At 41.7% G+C, this 24,533-nt stretch overlaps 1 long non-coding RNA gene across 1 annotated transcript in view; it reads left to right on the top strand.

Annotated features, from left to right (window-relative positions):
* Positions 1–8,550: 8,550 nt before the first annotated feature.
* Positions 8,551–24,533, top strand: part of LOC140905172 (uncharacterized) — a 134,102-nt gene continuing 118,119 nt past the window's right edge. The window contains exon 1 of the long non-coding RNA XR_012156779.1: positions 8,551–8,629. This is a non-coding gene — a long non-coding RNA (uncharacterized LOC140905172). The remainder of the gene's footprint in view (positions 8,630–24,533) is intronic.

Raw genomic sequence — 24,533 nt, 5'->3', positions numbered from 1 at the left:
TTCTTTTGGCCCAATCCTCCAATTTGTCTAGGTCCTTCTGTATCCTATCCCTCCCCTCCAGCGTATCTACCACTCCTCCCAATTTAGTATCATCCGCAAATTTGCTGAGAGTGCAATCCACACCATCCTCCAGATCATTTATGAAGATATTGAACAAAACCGGCCCCATGACCTACCCTTGGGGCACTCCACTTGATACCGGCTGCCAACTAGACATGGAGCCATTGATCACTACCCGTTGAGCCCGACAATCTAGCCAGCTTTCTACCCACCTTATAGTGCATTCATCCAGCCCATACTTCCTTAACTTGCTGACAAGAATACTGTGGGAGACCGTGTCAAAAGCTTTGCTAAAGTCAAGAAACAATACATCCACTGCTTTCCCTTCATCCACAGAACCAGTAATCTCATCATAAAAGGCGATTAGATTAGTCTAATCATTCAGTTAGATAAATAGTTCTTCTCTGAATTCCCCAAATGTATCCCACTCTTGGTGGTGTGCAATGCAATGCACCCCATGTGCTCAAGATCAGAATTTTTTTTTTTTGACCAGCAGCCTCTTCTGGTTCTAGGCACGTGTCCTGAGTGTCCTTTTGTCCGGTAGCAGGAGATAAAGGGAAGAGTAGGCCCAGTGCTCTGCCAGTTCTCTGTTAGTGCCCATGGCTGTAAGATGTAACCCCTGCAGTGTCCATGCCAATGCACTTCTCCAAACTCTTATTTCTTGTAGACAATTGTATTTAGTTTCTTTAGACATATTGTGTTAGGATTAGGAGTTAGTATTGTTTGCCCAACAATTTAGTTATTCTTTTATATTTTTCTTAGTCAAGGGGAAAAAAAATTTCTGTACTATCAGGACTTAGTCATGACTGAATCTACATTTCCTGGCTTTAAAACTACCCATTTTGTGAAGCAGCTATGACACTTAATGACACAAGACACCTTTATGTCTTGGGGAGGCACACATCTCTGATAAATGTACCCACCTGTAGGTTCTTTTCAAAAGAGGCCCAGAAGGCAAGGAAGACTTACCTTAAACTTTTTTCTTTTAGACCACTCTGTGGGGCCTGCCATGGATCCAGGCAAGCAAGGCCCTCCTGGACAAGCTCCACCTGAGTCCAGAAGTGTCCCTAGTAAACTCCAGATCAACAGTTAGCTCCCGAACCCCATCCTCTAAGAAGACCCCAGCTAAAGATTCTGGCAGGGTTGTTAGATCCTTAAGTAAGACTTTGGACAGGGTCTGAAAGGCGCATCGCTCCTCTGCGAAATATAGGGGTAGATCCTCTTCAGCAGACCTGAGCAAAATGAGGTTGAAATCATTCATCAGTCCCATTCTAAAGGGATTTATGGCCCAGACTGAGTACTGTTGGAGACGTGAGGAAGCACGGTACTTGGCAGTCAGCACAGTTTGAAGACCCAATATAAATTGCCTCTGGTACTGATTCTGCAGCACCACTCAGTCAGCAGCAATCATGTCAACAACATCTACTCCAATACTGTCAAACCGCATGCTGCTTTCCATGGCACTATCTTCTTTGGTACTGAGATTATTGTCTGTATTTGTGGATCTACAAGCATCAACAGAGCCAGAATCATTGCTCTCCTCAATGCTTAATGTCTCAATTATCACTTAATGCCAGCTATCACTACTCCTTAGGTACCAAGTGTCTCTTCAATACCGACTAGACCACAGTCAAGCATGCTTCCTGGGTCCCCAGTTAGGACAGCCTCTTCTCTGGATCAAAACTGTTCAGAACAGATTAAGGGGCTGTGCCCTGATTATTCCCCAATATTTCATTCATGTGACCCTTTTGGCTCAAATAGAGACTCCTCTATAGGAACTTCTAGGGGTTACAAGGACAGGCACTCAAAAGGCTGTTGGGTTTTGTAACTGATGTAACAGCCTCTCCCATAATGCTTCATCTTCCAGGGCTGAAAAATGCCCTAGCAGATCATCCAAGCAGGCAAATTTCAATAGATCACGAGTGGACAAACAAAGATTCCATTACCCAAGACATCTTTTGAAAATTGAATCAACCATCCAGTGACCTTTTTGTTATGGACAGGAACAACAAGTGCCTCAGATTCTGCTGGAGAATTGCTGTTGGAAAGATTCCTCATTTTGCGGGCGCCAGGGATGATGTATGCTTATCCTCCCTCATCTTCTGATTCTAAGAGTATTAAGAAATATCTGACAGGGTTTGGCCGCAATCATCATAGCTGGCTAAGACATGTTTGGTAGCCGGACCTGATGAGCTTGTTAACTCATCCTCCAAAACCCTTACCTCTTCTTTCTGACTTTATCTCACAAGGCAACAGAAATATCCTGCATGCACAACCTTGGACCTCATAACTTGGATACTGGCTGGATGAATGATATGGAAAGATCCTGCTTTCATCACATCCAGAACATTTTGGTTGAAAGCAAAAAAAGATTCCACGATATTCATATATGCAGCCAAGTGAAAAAGATTCATTATTTGGGTTCAGCAATGCCATTTATCCTATTCTAATGAATATCCCAGCTATCATGGACTACTTGCTGACTTTCACGATCTCAGGATGGTCTATTAGCTCTATTAAAGCTCACTTGGAAACCATCATCTATTAGAGCTCACTTGGAAACCATCATCCCCCTATCTAGGGCTACACAGCTTTTCTCCACCCTAGAATGGCTAGGTTCCTAAAGGATTTCATATATGTTTTCCTTCCACTCAGGCAGCTTCCTCCTCCCTGGGACCTCAATGTAGTCCTAGTGGGTTTGAACTCTTGGCAACTTGCTTCCTATTGCACTTGTCTATGACATTTTAATGGTAATTACATCAACCAGAAGAACTGGGAAAATACAGGCATTTATAGTACCTATATAATATAAAGATAAGATTATCCTCATACTAAATTCTTGTCTAATTTAGTCTTGGATTTTCACTTGAACCAAATGATCCATTTGCTGGTTTTCTTCCCTAAACCATATTCTAATCAGGGTGAGGTGAGGCTACTCTAGATATCCTTAGGTCCTTGTAATTTTATCTACATAGAACCAAGTCATTTAAAGTCTCTCTTGGCCTTTCAGTAGAATTTTGAAGAGCCAGGGTCTCTCACAGGGTGTCTATTTTGATAGAAAGCTATTATGAGAGAGTCAGTTTAAATTCCCCAGCTCTGATTAGGCTTCATTCCACTGGAGCTCAAACAGATTGTCTGGGTTTTGAGAAGCATATTTATCTCAGAGATATGCAGAACAGCTACATGGGGTTCAGTCCATGCCTTCTATGAGGTATTCCTCCCTTTGGAAACAAAAAAAGCTGTGCAATCTTTATTTAAGTAGACTCCAGGCACCATCTGCTCTAATCAGATCACTGCTTGTGCATCACTAAGAGTGAAATATTTGTGGTGGAGCACTCAAGGAAGGAGAAATAGTTACCTTATAGTAACTGTACTTCTTTGAAATGTGTTGTTCATATGTATTCCATAACCCACTCTCCTGTCCTACTACTGCAGTCTTATAACCTCTGGAGTCTGAAGTAGTGAAGGATTTGAATAGCAATTAGTCTGGCTCTGCCCTTGGTCCGGGGCATAAGGACACTCAAAGTGCATGAGTGGCCCCACTGGACATCATTGGCCTGATCTTGAGCATCTGGGGTACATGCACATCACCAAGAGCAGAATGTATATGGACAACTCATCTCAAAGAACCACAGTTACTGTAAGGTAAGTAACCATTTATTTCCAGTTCTTCTGGTTCTGAACACAGCCATGATGACCATCTAAACTAATGCATTTTTGTCTTGTTCAATTGGTAGACAGAGAGGCAGACCTGACTTTAGAGGAGTTACACAGGCCCAGTTACTTTCTCAGTTGCACAGGCCTCTTAGATCACAACCAAATTCTCTAAGTAGAATTTTTCTTAGTTAAAATATAATTTACCCAGAACCTTTACAGTGCAGCCCCTGCCTACAACTAGTCTCTCAACTCATATTACTGTTTCATTAGCAACCTATGCTCTGCTTACATGGCATGCCTTTATGCTCTCCTTGTTTTCTTTTCCTACATACAAGCACCTTCCTAGTTCAGCCCCCTATGCTTGGAATAGCTTCCTGTTCCTGTGTATTATTCGACCTTACTCCTCTTCATATCTGTCCTTGACTCATTTTTTTCAATCCACCTTCCCCTGAAGTCCAGCCTTCACTCTAGAAATTGCCCACAAACTCTAGCTTTAATGTATTCAAATAAATTATCTGATAACATTAAGCACACCACCTGAGTTGTAATCCCGGGGCCCAGTGTTGCCCCCTTACTCATACTGAATAATACCTATTCCACCAGCTGCCCCATTTCAATCAATGGGACTAGTAGTCAACGAGCAGTGTACTACACAGTGTCAGAAGGGGGTGGCAGAATCAGTCCCCAAGGGTTTATTGCCATTCTTATTGTGATGAGTATGATTGAAGCTGTATGTTCCTTAGGATGGGTACCTGTCACATGGCTTGTCTATGATACTCCTCACATTTCTTCAATAAAAATAAGGAGCAGAATTTGAAATGTTCAGCAACATTAATGCAGAAATTTTATTTTATGAATGGGAGTGTACGACTGGATTGTTCATATTTAATATCATCTCTGACCTTCTGCTGCCCTATTGAATCCACAGCATTTCCTACTCCTTTCGCTGGCTGATCCATCCCAGAGCTACAGACCTATTACTTGACCCTTCCTTCTCTATCTGTCTCTGCCCAGCTGTTGCCTGAAGGAAAGAAGAACATTTGTTTTTAACTCTTATTATTGTGCTACCTCTCTCACCATTAGTCCCGCTGAAGTACTATGCTGAGGCAGCTTTCTGCCACACACACTGTTTACGTAACACAAGATGCAGTGCAGTTGTGGGAATTAAACATACTGTTTGAAAGAAGCGTGTTCTTCTTTCAGTCACAAATTGGGGAATGCTGACAGAAGGAAGTTGAAATTACAGAGCAAGAAACAAGCATTTTATCAGTCCAATACCTTCCTACAGTATTCATCTAGGCTTTCCATCTATTTTTTATGAATTGCTGGATCCATAAATTATAGCAATTAATTTAAAACTGGTAAAATCCTAGGGAAAAGGCCTCCTGCTCCGACCCCATAAATTCAAATCATAAATGTGGAATTTGGTATTTTATCCACCATAAATCTGTCTCTTCACATAGCTTAAAGCATTTGTCAGTTAAAAGAATATTGCAGAATTAGGACCATCACAATTCTTCATTCAGATCCGATATGTGCAGTATAATTGTGTTACTGAACTCTTCAAGGCTTTTGCAGATTCTTATGAAAGTCTCAGTAAAATGCGTTTATTCAAACCCAACAAGCTGTCTTTCTTGAGACTGTTGTATGACTAGCCTCACATGCCTGTAAAGGATAAGTAGGTAAAAGATACCCAAACCATAACAAGACCAAGTTCAACCAGAAGTATTGGAAGGTTATGACATGGCAGGGCAACTAGCTAGGAGGATGTGTAGCAGCACCTTGGTATTTCAGACCTCCTTACAATTGGGTCTCGCTCTCGAGATGCCAAGAGTCTGATAAATGTTGCTTTTAATTTCCAGTATTATTGAAGTTACAGATCATCCGAAGAACACAGTTTGAAAGCTAGATAAAGTAATAGTAAGAGATGCTATTAACATGTATTAGTCAGAGGTACCTGTTGTCAAGGTTCCTCCCCCACTCTGAACTCTAGGGTACAGATGTGGGGACCTGCATGAAAACCTCCTAAGCTTACTTTTACTAGCTTAGGTTAAAACTTCCCCAAGGTATAAATTACTTTTATCCTTTGTCCTTGGAATATCCACTGCCACCACAAAACTCTAACTGGGTTTACTGGGAAACGTAGTTTGGACACGTCTTTCCCCCCAAAATCCTCCCAACCCTTGCATCCCACTTCCTGGGAAAAGTTTGGTAAAAATCCTCACCAATTTGCATAGATGACCACAGACCCAAACCCTTGGATTTGAGAACAATGAAAAAACATTCAGTTTTCTTACAAGAAGACTTTTAATAGAAATAGAAGTAGATAGAAGTAAAGGAATCACCCCTGTAAAATCAGGATGGTAGGTACCTTACAGTGTAATTAGATTCAAAACATAGAGAATCCCTCTAGGCAAAACCTTAAGTTACAAAAAAGACACACAGACAGAAATAGTCATTTTATTCAGCACAATTCTTTTCTCAGCCATTTAAAGAAATCATAATCTAACACATACCTAGCTAGATTACTTACTAAAAGTCCTAAGACTCCATTCCTGTTCTATCCCCGGCAAAAGCAGCATACCAACAGACACACAGACCCCTTTGTTTTTCTCCCTCCTCCCAGCTTTTGAAAGTATCTTGTCTCCTCATTGGTCATTTTGCTCAGGTGCCAGCGAGGTTACCTTTAGCTTCTTAACCCTTTACAGGTGAGAGGATTTTTCCTCTGGCCAGGAGGGATTTTAAAGGGGTTTACCCTTCCCTTTATATTTATGACACCTGTGTTGAAGGGTATTAGGTGCACAAATACCTCTCCCATCTTGGAGAGGAGGGCGGAGTTTGGCTGAAGCAGCAGGTGGATGGTCCAGCTCCTGGGGAGAGGAGGTGGAGAACTAATGCCAAGATGTGCTGGAGCCATTGGCTAGTCAAGAGCAAAATTGATTGGCTCTCTCAGCCCTCCTTCTCTCAATTTAAAGCCTTCTGAGGCATCCAGAGGCCATCTTGCCATGTTGCTGCCCTGCCTCATCCCTTGCTGTAGCTGAGGATGCTGTGGGTCTGACCATTTACCAGTTTTCAGGACTAGGAAGGATTTTTTTCCCATTGGGCCAAACTGGCAGATGTCTAGAGGGTTTTTTGCCTTCCTCACAGAATTGAAGAAGACACGATTTAGGTTATAAAGCAAGAAAGAATAAGAATTTAATGCCGGGAGGAATATAAAAAAGTTAGTTTGCCACAACCTGCAGCTGGTGTCCACTGCAGATAAAAAGTAAAAAAGCCAGTTCCCACAGATGAGTAAGAGCAAGGACATGGCTAATGGACCTCTTTTCTTAAGGAGAAGGGGAGGCCTGAACTCTTAACAGACTGAGGTCCTCCTTGATACTCTTTATCTCCCCTCACAAGAGGAGGGGTCGGAAGAATTCCAAAGTGAAATTAGTCCTAGGGCCTAGGCTTAGAGCAGAGCCACAGGAGTTTTTTAAAAAATCATTTGGGGGGTTGAACAAAACATTTTGTTTGTCCCAAAATTCAATGTTTCTTTTCATTGTCATGTCTTTTAATTTTTAAAGAATATATACAATTGAAGCAAAATTCAAAATGTAAAGTCATTTTGAGTTGAAAAATGTAAATATTTCCTATCAAAAATTTCAAAACAAAACATTCTGATTTTTTCTCTCCCCCCCCCACCAAAACAATTCAGCAAAAAAAGGTTCCATTGACCTGAATCTGGATTTTTTTGGCCAAAAAATGTTTAAGCTGAAAAATTTCACCTGAAAAATGTCACCCAGGTCTAGTTAACTGAGGATGGTCTGTGGTCATATTGTAGGAGCCCTGTAACCCTGCACTGGACACAATTAAATACCTGGTAAATGTGGGAAAGAGGAGAGGCACATACCGAACCTCCCCTTTGTTAAGTTAATAAAGTTGCAGCCTACCACTTAACTCCATACCTGTGTCTGCTTTTCATTCTGTGTGTCCTGATCAATACTAAATAAAATCAAAAGCTGACATACCTATGTACTACCAAGAGAGTTATTACACAAAGTATGTGTCATAAATATAAAGGGAAGGGTAAACACCTTTAAATCCCTCCTGGCCAGAGGAAAAACCCTTTCACCTGTAAAGGGTTAAGAAGCTAAGATAACCTCACTGGTACCTGACCAAAATGACCAATGAGGAGACAAGATACTTTCAAAGCTGGGGAGGGAGGAGAGGAGAAACAAAGGATCTCTCTGTCTGTGTGTTGCTGTTGCTGTGAACAGAGCAGGAATGCAGGTCAGAGCTCCTGTAAAGAGTTAGTAAGCAACCTAGTTAGATATGCGATAGATTCTGTTTTGTTTATATGGCTGATAAAATAACTTGTTCTGAATGGAATGTATATTCCTGTTTTTGTATCTTTTTTTTAATTTAAGGTTTTGCCTAGAGGGATTCTCTGTGTTTTGAATCTGATTACCCTGTAAGGTATTTACCATCCTGATTTTACAGAGGTGATTCTTTTACTTTTTCTTTAATTAAAATTCTTCTTTTAAGAACCTGATTGCTTTTCATTGTTAAGATCCAAGGGTTTGGGTCTGTGTTCACCTATGCAAATTGGTGAGGATTTTTATCAAGCCTTCCCCAGGAGAGGGGATGTAGTGCTTGAGGGGATTTTTTTGGGAGGGAGACGTTTCCAAGTGGGCACTTCCCGTTATTATTGTTAGACACTTTGGTGGTGGCAGTGTTTAACCTAAACTGGTAAGAATAAGCTTAGGGGGTCTTTCATGCAGGTCCCCACATCTGTACCCTAGAGTTCAGAGTGGGGAAGGAACCTTGACAGTATGTATTATTGCTCTTTTTATTAGAGGGACTATACCTTGCACTACTTACTTTCCAAAAGTAAGAATTCTGTGAGATGTCTTCAAAGAAGCATAATTACAAGGTAAATAATTTTCCCTTCTTGCCATCAAGTTTCTGGATAACTGATTCAGTTGTGCCTTTGGCTGGTGTTACATTTGAAAACATTAACACTTAAAGATATTTCAAAACATGGTATGTGTCAACTTGAGATCACGTTGGAGGCTATTAATAGGCCACGGATTTGGAAGCCCATCTAATGACTTTTTACATTATACCTGGCCTATAGCCAAACATCATTCATTCATCTCTGAAGCAACAGGTCTCAAGTTTCATAACTGTATTTGCAGGAAAAAAGAAAAGTTCTCACTGTTTATTAACCAACTGCAGAAATGGTAAATTTAATTAACTTGTGAATCAATTTATGAACATCAGTCAATTTCCAAAAACAATAAACCCATTACGCATTGTGGGACTAGAAGATGGCTGTCTTTACACACATTTACCATCTTTAAATCAGAAGTATTCACATGGAATATATTATGCAGAAAAATCAATACACTCTTGTTATTAACCTAAGTGGCCATTAGATGTTATTATTATTGTTATATGTGAATACTGTTGAAATTGGTCTTGTAAGGCAATAAGAAACAGGACAGTCTATGGCTTCAAAAGTGTCAGAGCTGTAGTAATCTGTCTGCTTTGGATATCTTTGAGGGCAAACCCAGATTGACCTTGTGGATCTCTGCTTCTGTTTCATAGCTCCGGCCCTCTGAGGGTCCAAACAGAAAAAGAGATGCAACATTTTCTTGTCAGCTATTTTTATTGCCTTCTTCTTGAATTCAAGCTGATGGGATAAGCCCTTTTGCATGTAGCCTCTTCCTGGCTATGAGGGGGCAATTAACAAAGTATTTGTATTGTGATGTCCCGCAACAGTCCATTTAGTTTTGATCGGCCACTTTGATGGGCAGGAGATGATCCCTACTGAGTGGGTTCATAGTTTCAGAACAAACATTTTTTACAATTACAAAGCAAAAACTTAAATATTACCTAATAGCTTGTGATAAAGAAATTATAAGTGAGGTTAATGCATGCAGCAACTTACAAGTATTTCACAAAATCTAAAACTAAACACATTGTTATAAGTCCAATACCCAACATAACCATACTAACACACAGGTGTATCAGACTAGTTTCCAACAATGAATTTGTCAGTGCTCAGCTAGGGTCTAAAGCCTTGGCACCTAGTCTGCCAGTGTCACAACAACTTCAATGTATTGAAACACATCTAGCGGTTTTAATCATGCTTACGAAGGAAGATGATTTGAGGTCCTCTCCTGGAATCCTTACTAGGCCAAACTTTGGTCCTACTGAAATTGACAGAATTTGTGCCACTGACTTCAGTGAGATCAAGCTTTGTCAGCCAGCCTTTATATGGACAAAACTCACATTGACTTCAGTGGATGTCTTGACTAAACTAGAATTTCAGGATTGAGTTTACAAGAACAGCCTGATGCTCTCATATGTAGGAAAACCACACAGAGTGGGTTTGGAATCTCCAAGGCTCTGATTTATAGCTGTGTCCAAAAGGAGTGAGGGAGACAGTCCTTGGGCTGGTGGCATGTAGAGCCTCTGGCTGCTCTTAAATATTCTGGCCTGGTACAGCCTTAAGAGGGCTATATGAAACCAGGCATTATGGGAGTACAGTGTCACTTTGGACATGCTTCCTGTCTTCCAGACATCTCAATACACTGTTATGGTGAGAATTAGAGCATGGCACAGGAGCTGGAACAATGCAAACGTAACTGCTTTTCTGGTTTATTTGCACAGCAAGAGCAAGGGTCAAAGATCTGCCCCTAAGAGTTTCAATTCATTGAGTATTTTCCTAATGATTCAGACAGAAGAAGGGCCAGCAAAGCTAGATCCAAAATTGTATGAATGGTCCTACAGGGAGGCAGGAGTTGCTTTTAGAGAACAGAAGGTGAAAAGCTAAACTTTACAGCAGGAAGTAATATTACCAGTATATTTTTTACTATGAGAGGTCCTTGTGCTTGTGGAGAGAAGAAGCTGCATCCGTTTCTTTCCTTTCTATCACCCCACGGAGAGTGTTATATCAGGTATCCGAGGGAGGTATCCACAGAGCCTCTGTTCTCCCCTTTCTGTGCTCTTCCACCTACCTGGCTGCTTTCCACTGAGTTTGGATCCCCTCTTACTAGTGGAATATGACCCAGAAACTAGCATATTCAGAACTAAGCTGCAAATTTCAAAGCCAAGGCTTCTGCTCTATTGTGGAAAGACTGAATCATTTTCCCATACATGATTACTGGCAGACCATGTGTGCTGAGTCTAAACAGAAGTTAGACTGTGAAGGGCCTTATATTCTTCAGTCTTATTCGCTCTTCAGAAAGCCAGTATCTCAGCTGAAAAAAGGTCACCCAACTTGCATATGCATCTGATGCTCTTCAGATTTTAGTTTTGTATCAAAATGTCATGTCACACTGTACTCTTTGTAAACCTCAAGATGCTCCTCAGGTCATTGCCACCAGAACACTGTATTGCACTTCACTGAAATTGCTGTAGCTTAAAAAAACTGCACTGAAATTCATTATGTCACCCTGAAAGTTACAGTTCACATCAGACATATTTTAAAAATTTAAAGGGAATTCTTTGGCATTGTTGATAAACACTATCAATTAATCTTGCTATTTCTCACATTTCCATGCCTCTGGGTGTCAGTTATACACTGCACCTGGGATTTTCAAAAGGGTCTGAAGGAATTAGGTGCCCAAATCAAGGAGAACTGGCTGTCCAATGCCTTTATTTTCCTTTGAAAATCCCAGCCAACATCCAGATGTGATATGTGTTGGCCACCATCTTAACAGTGGGCCAACCAGTTCAAATACAGTAAGAATTTCTTCAAACTTGGGCCCACACATAATAAGTTGCAGAATGAGGACCTGTGGTCTTTTCACCTTTATAATAATAATAATAATGGGTTTGGAATTGGTCTGATTCATCATCACATCAGACCAGCTTTGCACTGATGTAACTTCATTCAAGTCAATAGAGTTACCCCCAGGGACAAATGGTATAGGGCAGTGACAAAGCAGGTTCTGTATCCGTAATTCCCCTATGGAAATATTTACCATTATAATGAAGCTATAACAATGTACTTGTCTATATTTTGCATGATGGCTGATCTTAATGTCTGTTCCCTGTGCTGGAGCCAGCATTTAAAATATGAAGCAAGGCTGTACCTGATGTAATACCTTTTCAATTTAATGTTTGTGGATATTGTCTTTTTCTATTTATTTAGTTTATTAAGATGAAACGGGCCAGCCGGAAAAAAAAAAAGGTGGGAGATCAGCCAGCGGGTTTGCCAGCTGCTTTATGGGCGCTGTGAACAATTTTCTAATGTTCTGCTCATAGAATAAAAAAGTCTGCTTCATTAAATTTGCCTCGGAATGATACCACATTATGTGGAACTATTCCACATATCAGCTGGAAAGTAAACTCATGCCGCACAATGGACTGGTATGAAAAAATTAAATTTTCTTTAATTAAAATGTAAAAAGCACTCAGCTCTTCTCCCTGGCATATATTTTACATTTATTCCTAAAGCAGGCACAGCACAGACAGAAGCAGTGTAAGTGTGCCCATGCTACCCCACCAGTCTGGCTCCGCCTGCTGTGGGGGCACCGCGTCTGATGGGGTTCCAAGGCCAATGCAGCCCGGGGGCACTTGGCGAGGACTGGCAGCTGGGATGTCAGCTACAGAGGCGTGTGTGGTGGAAGTTGTGTTTGTTTGTCATACGGACATCAGTCCAGTGTGATCTGCACCAAGAGTCGACAGTCTACTCATTTGAGATAGGCCACTAAACAGTCATTATCTGGGTGCTTCTTCTAACACAATCACATACTGGCCCAGATCATCCCTGTGGAAAACCCAGAGAAGGTGGTCTTGGGACAGGAAATTCCTGTGAAGATCAGCATCAGTGGTTCCATCCAGCACACTATACCAGGATCAGGGTTTGCCTCCCTCTCATCTTTGTCCATGGAGCAGGCTGTAGAGCAAGTGCCCAACCTAACAGATGTTCTTCCTGATGCTCTCACCCTGTCCCAGCTGCCTCTAGCTGTAGTAGCTCTGGTACTCTGACAGCATCAGCAGAAAAAATAATAAAGCTCCAAGCTAAACCTCCACAGGGCCAGAGCAAGAAAGAAACTATGAAGTAAAGCAGTTGTGCAAGGGTGTGACACGTGCTTCTCTGTCATCTACAAGAGGCCTTTGCAAAAACTGATCTTAGAATGATAGAATCATAGGACTGGAAGACTCAAGAGGTCATCTAGTCCAGTACCCTGCACTCATGGCAGGACTAAGAATTATCTAGACCATTCCTGACAGGTGTTTGTCTAACCTGTTCTTTAAAATCTCCGATGATGGAAATGCCACAACCTCCCTAGGCAATTTATTCCAGTGCTTAACCTCCCTGAAGATATGACTTTGGAGACATCTTTGGAGATATTCTCATTTAATTTCACATATACTCAGTTTGACTTTTTGGCTACTGGGAAACATGTGATCACTGTAATGAGATTAGGCTTTGTGAACATGATAAAGAGGTAATCTGCCAGGATAATACAGTGAGATTTCTGTAGCAGTACTATGTCCTTTTTGAAAGTAGGAGTGTATAAAGGACATCTTTGACAGAATCACCTAAGACCTCAAATCAATTTCCATTTAAAGGAAAACCAGTGATGCAACAATTGTTTCAAGCCAAATAGTTATGCTGCTCCTACTACTGTGACAGTTGAGACTGACTCTCCACTGCTTTCTACCTTTTGTATTTATTTGCACTAACACACAATGGATACAGAATTCTACCCCACCAGTATTGTAGTGTTTTTCATGCCGTTTGCACATGTGTAAAAGGTGCAGAGCAACTGAGAACCTGCCCCAGGGTGGGTTGTTGTTTTTTGGGGGTTTTTTTGCTTTGCAAAGTGAAGGAGGTGAGAGAATACAATCACAGTTCACAGTTAGGATCATTGATGATTCTCTCAGCAAAGGAACCAAAGACTGAATCGGCATGGACGCTGAAGTACTCTGTTCTTTTACTAGTAGAGCTGTCCTTCCATGGCAAGGTTGAAGCACATTGGTGGGGTGAGGTGGAAAAGCATACACAGATGCTTCCAAGTTCTGACTCTCTATCCACTCTGTGTAAAAGTTGCTGCAGGATTGCTAAGGATGCTCATGGCACTGGCTCTAAAGAGAGAATGCCACAGCCCCTATGGCCCCCATACATCTGACCCCACTGAGCCCTGAATTCACTACTAAAAAAAATCATGGAAGAAGTCATCATTCCTTTCACAATGCTGATCCAGACAGAGTCCCCACAGATGCAGTGCTTTCAGGCATGCTCGTTTGTTTTCCCTGAAGTAATCTAACCCAGGGCATGCAGTACCTTTGTAAATTTTACAGTGGCAGGAATCAGCAAATAGAAAAATATGATCTCATGTAGTGAATAGCGGGTGTTTGATTTCCTGCATATTTTTGTCTCCAACAAGCTGTTGTTTCTCCATGGCTTCTTTTCAGCTAATAACGTTCACCACCTGTTCAAGGTGATGCTACAGGGTTTTTTCCCCTCCTGTGGCTCTTTTTTTCCCAAGCCTATATAGTATAATAAATTATATCTAAAGTTGGTGATTAATAATGAGACAATTCATAGTGAAGCCTCTGCAAAAGAGGAAATTGCACAAACAGGCAGAGTTATCTGTCACCAACTGACAAAGTTCAAGTTTAAGAAGCTGCTTGTCAAACGCAATCCACTGAAGAGTGATAGATTAGATCTTAATAGCAGTAAAAGTAAGCTATAAACCAGTGCCTTTCCTTGCAACATAAAAGCCTCTCCTTTAAACACTCCATGATGAAATGCAGTAAAACAAAATAAAAATGGTACTGGAGAAACTAGTGATTTTTTTTCCCTACCAGGAGCACGATGCACAGGGTTAGTATTTTTAATGCACAGTTCCTGTCAAGGTCAATTTGATCTTTTTCTTATGAAAAAGCAACACAAATATAAATAAATTGTGCTACTTTCATAATTTCTATTGGGTTATAAACATCTCAGAAGCCTTATCCCCTTCTCTGGATCATAGAGCTGGGCAGAAACCTGACTTTCTGTTTCAAGGAAATTTCCACCCTGAAACAATAATGAAACCAAAACAACAACAACAAGACACCCAAAATTTCCCATGAAATGAAGTTCATCATCAAAAAATGTCTATTGATTGAAATTTTCATTCTGATTCAGACTTTTTTATTTACTATGTTATGTCATGTTACATACATTGAAAAAAAAATTAAAATGAGAAGACATTTAAAAATGAAAAATCAAAATGCTCTGGTTTTTTGTTTGTTTGTTTTTTGCATAATGGTCCATTTGACAGCTAGATCTTTCTGTGAAATGTTTCACTTTAGACAAATCAGCATTTTTCAAAAGGAAAATATTCATCTGGGAAATTTCTGATGCGCTCTACAGTACAATTTGTCTCTTCTCGTCTCTCTTTCTTCCCCTCCCACGATGATCATAGTTGATATTCCCAAAGAATATTTGGGCCTCTTTAAACAATATAAGATCTTTACAGATTTCTTCACTGATCAATTTTTCTTCCCCAGTGAGTCCACACCACTGATAATCAGCTTGCTTGGCATACTAGGTCACAGGATTCATTATTACTCTCTGTGGTTGCTATTTTTAACTTGATTGTTAGTTCGGAGTATATCTGAATGCAAATATCAGTGTTCAGAGTATATCTGAATGCAAACACCAATTTCTTTAGCTTAATAACGCACAGTAATGTAAGGGCCAGATTCTACAAGCTTTTTCTCATGCATGTGATCCATATGCAAGGCATCCTGCTGAACTCTAAAGGAATAACTTATGTGAGTAAGCATTTGCAGGATCTGACCTTGATCTTATCACTTTTAAGCATAATATTGTTGTTTGGTGTATGTTATCATTCTTTTCAGCACATTCATTAATGGAGTTTTATCTTATTGTTGGTATAACTTATTTTTAATATGAATTTTATTATTCATTGAAACATTATACTGTTGTCTTTGTCATACATTTATTATTTGCTGGAAACAAATGAGTTTTAGTTACTGTAGAAAAGAGTCTATCAAGTATATTGTCTTGTATATACATTACTATAGTTATGAGAGTTCTTGTTTTATTATCCCTATGGGCTTGGAAAAAAATGCCTCGAGCAAAATGCTTGCTTGTTAAATGCAAAAAGCAGCCTGACTGACATATTTCATTCTTCACTGAAGTGATTTAGAACTCTGGGCCAGAGTGTTTATCTGTCATTTTGTAGGTAAATATGAAATAATGTATGAACTCAGGCTAGTAAAGAAAAGTCAGCATAGCATGGTGGCAAGCACTCAGGAGACATGTACTCTATTCCCAGCCATGCCATGGGATTGCTGGATTTTCTTGGGTAAGCCTCTTCACTGCCCTGGGCCTCAGTTTCCCATTGAAGATAATGAGGTTTGCCTCCTTTTAAGTCAGTGGATGAAAAGAGCTGTATAAGTATTACCATAACAACAAATGCAATTTGAAAAAAAATTGAAGTTCCTACTTAATTTTAGAAATGGTGCTTAAACGGTTGCACATCATTTTCAGTATCTCTGCTTTTCAAGCCCACCGACCCTTGAGCAAGACAAATTATCATTTACAAGCACTCTGAACAATAGTTTTCAAAGTTTACTGTGTTTAAATAAAGAAATATCACACTGTTGTAGTGAAAGTACCAGTAGGTAAACTGTTGGAATTAAAAATTAAAATACATAAATATATTTAAGAATGGTCCAATCTGACTTTAGCTTGCATGTTGTTTATTCTAAAGCTGAATAATTGCTTATAAAACTTTACTGTAGTTACCAATAAATTTGAGGTCTGAATTCTGAGAAGGTTTTTTTGCCACTTTAAAAAGTAAGCTGAAAAAATAGGTCACTGTCAGAAGTTATAATTGTAACCAGAGAGGCTGCTTTCAGAAGGGGATAGAGATTCCCCACTAACTGAAAGCCTAGATAAAGCTAGGCCTTTGTTGGCTGGTTTATACATTGAGCTTGAGAGCCTTTTCTAAAGCTCCAATACAGTCATCCTTATTCGTTATCATTGATTGAGCGTGTCTGAATGATTCCGCACTTCTCAACATTGTGTGGCTTCAGACCTGGAAAACAGCAGCAGAGGCAGCTGTTCCTGATGGCAACTCGGGGTCACTGAGCTGGTGTTTCCAGACGTGGCTGTGTAGGATTGGCTCTGTCTCAGCACAAGAACAACAGGAAAGCAGAGGTAAGAGTGAATACTTAGTGTAAACAACAGATTACACCATCCCTGACTCTAGGACTTCAATTTGTCTTCAACAATGGAAACTGACCTGCTGCAAAACCGCCCAGAATGAGCGCCTCTTGGCTGAAGAGAAACAGCATTAAGGTATCTAGAGATTCTACGTTGACTGGATTCTACCTCTTTGGCCTTGTGCTTCTATATGAAATAGGTGGTGACTCCTCTCCTTTTCCAAGTGTTTCAGCCCTTTGAGACACCCAAGTTGTGTCTCACGCACAGACCAGTCACCAGTGCTTTAGTGCCCTCTAGAATGTTCCACTTTCACTCCCTTCTGAGTATGGTCAGCAAACAAGTTCCCCCAGAGACCTGCTTGCTTGTGTCTGGATGCAGCACTTCATCTGTCCTAGGGACTTCAGTGTAATTTTGAGCAGACCTCTGTATCCTCTATCTGTTTAGCCTGGTTCCCAGTTGGTTATATAATTTCTGGAGTTATTTCTCTAATCACTGGTCTCTGTCAAAGCCCTTTGGTACTGAGTGATACATCAAGCCATTGATACCCATGTTAAGTTAGGGCTATGAGTTTCAAAGTTTCAAAATAACCCTTAGTAATTCTCTTAATGTGTAGTTTATCTGTTGTCGTAATGGTGTTCCCGTGGAAGCATGATTGGTATCAGCTCTCTTATTCTCAGCACTGCTTCAGTAGTTCTAGGTGCATTGCACAAGGCCAACTTGCACAGGGCCAACTTCCATCAGTGCATTGAGGTTATTCTTTTGAGGGCCACTGTGCATTCCTATTTGCGGGATGGTGCTTCCCTGATGTCTTGAGCTCACTGCGAGATCAATGAGCCAGAGCAGCACCATCTCATAATCTGCAATACAAAGAGGCAACTCTGAAAGGATAACATAATAAGTAAATCTTTCTTTTTCACGTTTTGTCGTCTTTCATCTCTTTGGTTCAGCTTGCCATTGTCAGACCATAATGCTAGGACACTGGAGCAGAGTAAGCTAATATTTTACACCACAATATGAACAAAGTGTGACCTTAGCTCAAAGACTGCCCACACTGTTAGAACTGCCAACTCAGCTATGCATGTCTGCCTTTGCCATAAGTTTTAATTTGTTTTGTGCTCTTTCAAAAAAAAGCTCTACTGGCAAAATAAGAGTTTAATGCAGAAATTTTGATTGGATCAATTTTAATACATAGTTCACGCATGTTAAACAGCAGCGCCTGTTTAAATTGTTAATATATCACAGTTCTTGAAAGAAACAGAGTTAAAGAAAGGAAACACATAGACAAGGTACTGTTCACGAATGTGTTGTCATGTATTTTCTTGCTTAACCTGGTTGAAATGGTAATTCTGAGTAGATACAGTGTGCCGTGTAACTAAGGTCAGCTAACAATGGGATACTCCCATGTGTTTTGTCAAAAATAGACATTTTGGGTCTATTTTTCAGGAAGGTAGGTGGATATAGGAAACCATCATGTGTGTTGCAATATATACTATGTGATCATTACATGATTGTTTTCCAGTGTTCAGTGTGTGTTGACTGTATGCTGTGTTTGTAAATAGCACAGATGCTAAAGCAACAGATGCTTATGAATCGGGCTGATGTCGGTACACTTTGTCATTGCTTGATACAGGGTTCTCATGGCTTCCAGAGTCCCTGTGTTGGAGCTGGAAGCTAAGCCCTGGTCAGAACTGGAGCTCCCAGACTCTGTACTAGGGAGCCTGGAAGGCTTGGGATCCCTAGCCCTCAGGCAGTCCAGAAGGTAGGACTGTCCCAGAGCCACAGATCTTGGAGGTCCTGGATCCCAGCAGCCTGCCAGGTGAGCCAGCAGGATATCAGGCACATTTATGACAGAATCCTGCCTGTGGATCACTGAAAGGGTGATGTTTCCAGGAAATTTATCAGTTTCAACAAATTGGTGTTTTCTGATAAAACCCTGTATTGTTGGAAAATTTGTGACCAGTTCTATTATTGATCCCCTGGTCTAATGCATGATTATCCTCCAGTTCCTCTAATCCCAAACATAGTCAAACACAGACAGGATTCAGCCAAAATGAATATGCTGCCACCAGCCTGTCCGTGACAGTTTTGGTTCTTGGATCTAATGAATGTCTCAAATTCAGTCTCTACTCCAGTTGCCTCCTCAGCTGGATGTAATATCCTAGAGTGAGGTTCAGATGCTCCATCCAGCTGGGCAGGCAATCAGAGGTGGAGAGAAGCTGCTTATCCAAAATAACAAAAAGGACTCTACCAGATCTACCTACTCTGCCAAATGGAAAAGGTACACTATCTGGGCCAACTAATGCCAGCTACATCCATTAGAGACTCACATTCCTGGCATACTGGAATACCTATTGTCTTAAAACAAACAACAACATGACTGGTCATGTGTCCACTTAGTAGCCATTTCAGCTAATCACCCTCTGATTCAGAGGTACTCCGTTTTCTCTTATTCCACAGTTGATAGATTTCTAAGGGCCTTATCACAGTGTCACAATGTACCTGGCCTATAGCACCCCCTTCTGGCCAAGTGTAGTGTTGTGGTGCCCCCTGCCTCAGTTTCCCAAAATGTGTCATCAATAAGTTAAATGAGGCTTTATGTAGGGAACAATGCCCTTTAATCAAAGGCCCAATGAAAATACAAGCAAACCTTCACCTCAGTGTCTTAGTTAGGCGACAGAGTCATTCTTAGTTTATGGATTTCTCCTAAGTGCATGCTCTCCTCCATCCAGGCCCTTTACCACTAAGGTTCTATCAGCTTGGGTCCCTTTCAGGGAGTTAGGACTCTTGCCACTGGAAGAGGAGAATCCATCCTTCCCTGGAGCCAGGGATCTGCAGAGATCTATAAACTGCAGCTCCTCTCAGGGCAGCATCTAGTTCCTGACAGGCTGCGCTTCCAGCCAGTTTGGGAATTCCCTGTCACTCAGATCTCACCTTCTAGGCCCATTGCTCTAGTGAGCTCCCCTCTTAGCTGTCCTGGGAGCTCCTCTTTTCAGAAGCATCCTCTGCCCTTGTGGGCTTCTTGCTCTGGTGAGCTCTCTTGGCAGCTCTTACCCTCAGAAGCCTCTTGTCTTTAGGAACCACCTCAGCTGAGCCCTGGTAACCCTTTATCATTCAGGCTCATTAGCTAATAAGCTGCCAACCACGCATCTAGGGATTTAATTATTTCTATGTGGGGTCTGAGTTGACTGGTTCTCCCTTACAGCCTGTCACATGTAGGCTGGTCCATGACTCCCCTCAAAGAGCCAGCCCGTGACACATAGTTTACTCCCAATCAGACAAACCCCACCCCTCTTGGGAGCTAACCACCATAGTGTCAGGACTGATGGGGCCATCCTTTGAGCTTCCAGCTACATGTTCCCTTTTTCAACTAGTCATCAAAGCAGCCTTTTGGTAGCAGTAATATCTGCAAGGAAGGTAGGAGAGATTCAGGCTCTCTTGAGACCTCAACTCTAGTTTCTGCCTAAAATATTCTCTGATTTCCATCTGAATGGAGTAATTCACCTCCTGATTTTCTTTTCCAAGCCACAATCCCACAAAGGGGAAACTAAATAACACACTTTAGATGTGCTTAGGGCACCGTAATTCTATCTTAACCATTTAGGGAATCACTTAGATTATTTATATTTTATGTAGATAGGATGAACAGTCAAAACATTTCAGCTCAAACTATGCTATGAACTAACTGATGCAGACCCACTGGTAAGAGTCACAGTCCATTCAACTAGGCTCAGGCAGCCTCAGTGGCTTCTTTGAGAAGGATCCCCATAGCAGAAAGCTATAGGGCAGCTAAATGTTCTATTCATGCATTTACAACACCTCACTCTGTTGCTTGTTTTGTAATTAGTTAAACCCCATTAGCACCCACCTCCATCATATTAGGTCACTGCTTCAGAGTCACCATCAATGGAATATATATGAACAAGCACTGAAATAATAAATGTTTACTTTCCTTACAGTAATTATAGTTCTTTGAAACGTGTTCTTCATATATATTCTATTCCCCCTCCTCTTCCTTCCTTTCCCGCTACTGTGGAATCTTATAATAGCTGGATTCTTTATTGGTGAAGAAACTGAGAAATACAAGGGGTCAACCCAGCCTTTTGCCCTCATCTGGGCACAAGTTTAATCCCCAAATGAAACTGATGGCCAAAAAGTATCCAAACTCGAGTGCACAGGGTATAAATGCACCCATCATTGCAATACTTTTGGACAACACATACTGAAGAACCACAGTAACTGTAAGGTCAATAACTGTTCCTTTTACAGAGACAAGGTGGGTAACATCTTTTATTGGATCAATTTCTGCTGGCGAGAGAGAGACAAGCTTTTGAGCTTACCCAGAGCTCTTTTTCAGGTTTCTTTTACTATCAGTTGCAATGGGAACAGTTAGGACAATGCTGAAAGCTTTTGAAAATCCTACACTATAGACATATACTTTCATTTGCATAAAGCATAGATAGAAACAGAACCTTGTAAATAGTTTCAGAGTAGCAGTTGTGTTAGTCTGTATTCGCAAAAAGAAAAGGAGTACTTGTGGCACCTTAGAGACTAACCAATTCATTTGAGCATAAGCTTGTAAATAGATGAAAAAAGAGTGTGAATTTGAAGTGTGCTGACTAGATCTATATTAGCACATCTATAATTGTTACATTCTTCAATGGTGGAGCAAGTGAGAATAAAACCCCAAGAGAAAAAGAAATCTCCAAAATATCAAACAACATATTTAGATGAAAGAAGAAAAGGAGTACTTGTGGCACCTTAGAGACTAACCAATTTATTTGAGCATGAGCTTTCGTGAGCTACAGCTCACTTCATTGGATGAGTAAGATGAGTAAGAGACAGCTTTTAGTATTTCTGTATTTTCTCCTTCAGAGCGAAAAAAAGAAACTGCATCTTCACAACACCATTTCTTGATGGCACTCTCAATGTTTTCCTCTCCAGGTTGCTGTTGTGATACACCACCCCTGAATATTTTAGAACCCAAGACATCTTCCTAGTCTTCTTGGTTTTAATAATGAAAATGCTATTGCTTTGTAAAACCTGTAGCTTAGAAATTCCTATCTTGCAATTATTTTTTCCACCAAATCACCCCCTGGACAAAGTGACTTTGTGTGAGTTCAGGATTTTAGGTCAGAAAGGGTAATGGGACAACATGGTCACAGAAGCAGATAAAATGCCTAAGAAAGAAACATCTGTAAGCAGAGTCAGGATGAGCTCCACCCTGACATCTGGTGGTAAGGTGCGGCAAGTTGTGGAAAAGAACTTCAGGGGCTGATCTCATTTGCATAAGCACACACACCCCCGCCTAGAATAAGGCCATAACTGCCCAAATGGTCATTTTGGCTGTTGTGGGATCCCCAGTGTCTCTGTTATTGGGGCGGGAAGAATAAATTGTTATTACCCTGATTATGGGAACTGTGCTTGGAACTGTACTTGGCCTTTTGTTATGATGGAGGGACTCACCATCAACTAAGTAGCACTCGATAGGCAAGGGACATGGGTTCCAAAACTCTGTGAATTGAGAGAGGCTTGAGACAGGTATTAATACCTGGTGGTGTGGGCCTGAAACACCAATTGCACCTCTGTCTCTCTCTACTGTGGAATGTCAGAGCTAATTTGGGGTCTATTAAGAGTCTTGCTACAGGTACAGTGCTGAATTCACTTAGGGCTGGTGCACCCTAAGGCGCCAAAGGCTCCCACTACTATGAGCTGAAATCACTGAGCACTGTGTCAAGTAGTGGGGAGCCGGAAGATCTAGAGTGCAGTGATGCTGTTCGTAGATAGGCTTGCGGCGTGTTCGTGAGACGGTGAGGTGAGCTGTGCAGAGCAGAGCCATTCGTGAGATGGTGAGTGGAGCCGGTCGTGGTGAAGCAGAGCAGAGCCCTGTGGGGCAGTCAGCTTCAGGACATGTAAGGTGCCCCTTACCTCTTCCCCCCCACACACAGGCACATTTTAGCCAAACTGGGGAGTAACACTCTGCAGATGAACTTTTGAACTCTGGGGCTGGACTTTTTGGACTTTGGGTGATTTGTGGATTGCTGGACTCAAGAGATGTTTGGGTTCTGGGACTCAAGAACCCGAGGGAAAGGATGTGGCCCAATTTGCTGGGGTGGGTCTTTGCTCATGGTTTGGTTAATGAACACTAGTTGTGGTGTTTCCCCAATCTAATGCTGATGTCGTTTACCTCATGTTATTAAAGATTCTCTGCTACACCGAGACTCTGTGCTTGCGAGAGGGGAAGTATTGCCTCTTTGAGGCGCCTAGGGGGTGTGTAAGATTTTCCCAGGTCACTGGGTGGGGGCTTGAGCCAGTTTTGCATTTGCTTTGATGAGAGGGAACCCCTGTGTACTGAACCCGGCCCTTGCTGCTATCAACTTGGCCTGGCAGAAGGGTTACATTTCTGGGGGCTCGTCCGGGATAAGACTGGGTCAGTACCCCTCGCAAGCACATCTTAGGTGAGTCATTAAATTGGGAAAACCCAAAATCTGGTTGTTGTTTTGATCTGTTATATTTGGGAAAGAAATTACAGTTTGTATAATGGCCCTACACTTGCTAGAGGATTTGTGCAGGGGGATGAATATTAACCCTAGGAACTGTGTGCTGGTGACCGGGTGCGGGAGGCGTTCGATGAAGGCTCAATACAGCCTGCCTTAAGGGCATCCACTGAGTACCTCAGTAAGTGTAAAATGCGTGGGCGCATGTTTGCGAGGGAGGACGGAAATTTTGCTGTTCTGTGTGAGCTGTTGACGGCTGTGGACCCTCTACAGGTTCCAGGCACAATATCAGTGAAATACTATCGATTCAGCAAAGACTTCAGGGTACAAGGAACCCCCTGTTACCACGGTCCAGAAGACTACATTTAGAACCTCTGTCCCACCCCGGCAATGCGGGAAAGGGCAATCCTTCTTCTGCTACTGGTGTGGCCAGGATGGGCACATTGCTGCCAGGTGTCAGAATGCAGTGGAAGATGGTGAGTGGAAGGTAATAATTACTGGGAGCCAGCCCTCACCAGCCTCTGACTCTGAAGTGGAATTTTTTAAAGAAAATGTTGGCCTTTTTGGGGAAAGAGGGGAAGACCTTGGCTGATATGCCGGGTCTGTGGGGCCTTGACCCAGGAGTCCCACCCTGGGAGGCTGCTCCATCACCTGATGAGTGGGTGAAGGCTTTGGGGCAAGCATTAGAGAAGGTTGTGCCACCCCACCCTGAGTCGAGCCCATATCGTAACCTGAGATTGTTTTCTGGGGGTCCCACCCCAATACCTGGGGAGGAAGCATTTGAACCCTGGCTGGAACACACCACTGAAATGCTGCAGGAGTGGGTAGTACCTGATGCTGAAAAGAGAAGGCGACTAGTAGAGTGCCTCAGGGGGCCAGCCCTAGATGTGATTCGCACCCTGAAGCTCAGTAACCCTGGGGTCAAGGTAAAGGACTGCCTAGAGGCCCTTGATCATGCCTTTGGGAGAACCGAGGGCTCAGAGGATGTTTATTGCAAGTTCCTCAATGCCAGGCAACAAAAGGGAGAGAAAGTTTCTGCCTATATACAGAGGTTGGAGAAATTATTACAGAGAGCCATTATGAGGGGAGCAATAGCGGTTGAGCAAATGGACTGGACTAGATTGGCTCAGATCGTG

The sequence above is a fragment of the Lepidochelys kempii genome, chromosome 1, assembly GCF_965140285.1.
Source record: "Lepidochelys kempii isolate rLepKem1 chromosome 1, rLepKem1.hap1, whole genome shotgun sequence".
In the NCBI taxonomy this organism is placed as follows: Eukaryota; Metazoa; Chordata; order Testudines; family Cheloniidae; genus Lepidochelys; species Lepidochelys kempii.
The sequence above is the reverse complement of the archived record's forward strand: the minus strand, read 5'-3'. Positions and strand labels throughout refer to the sequence as shown.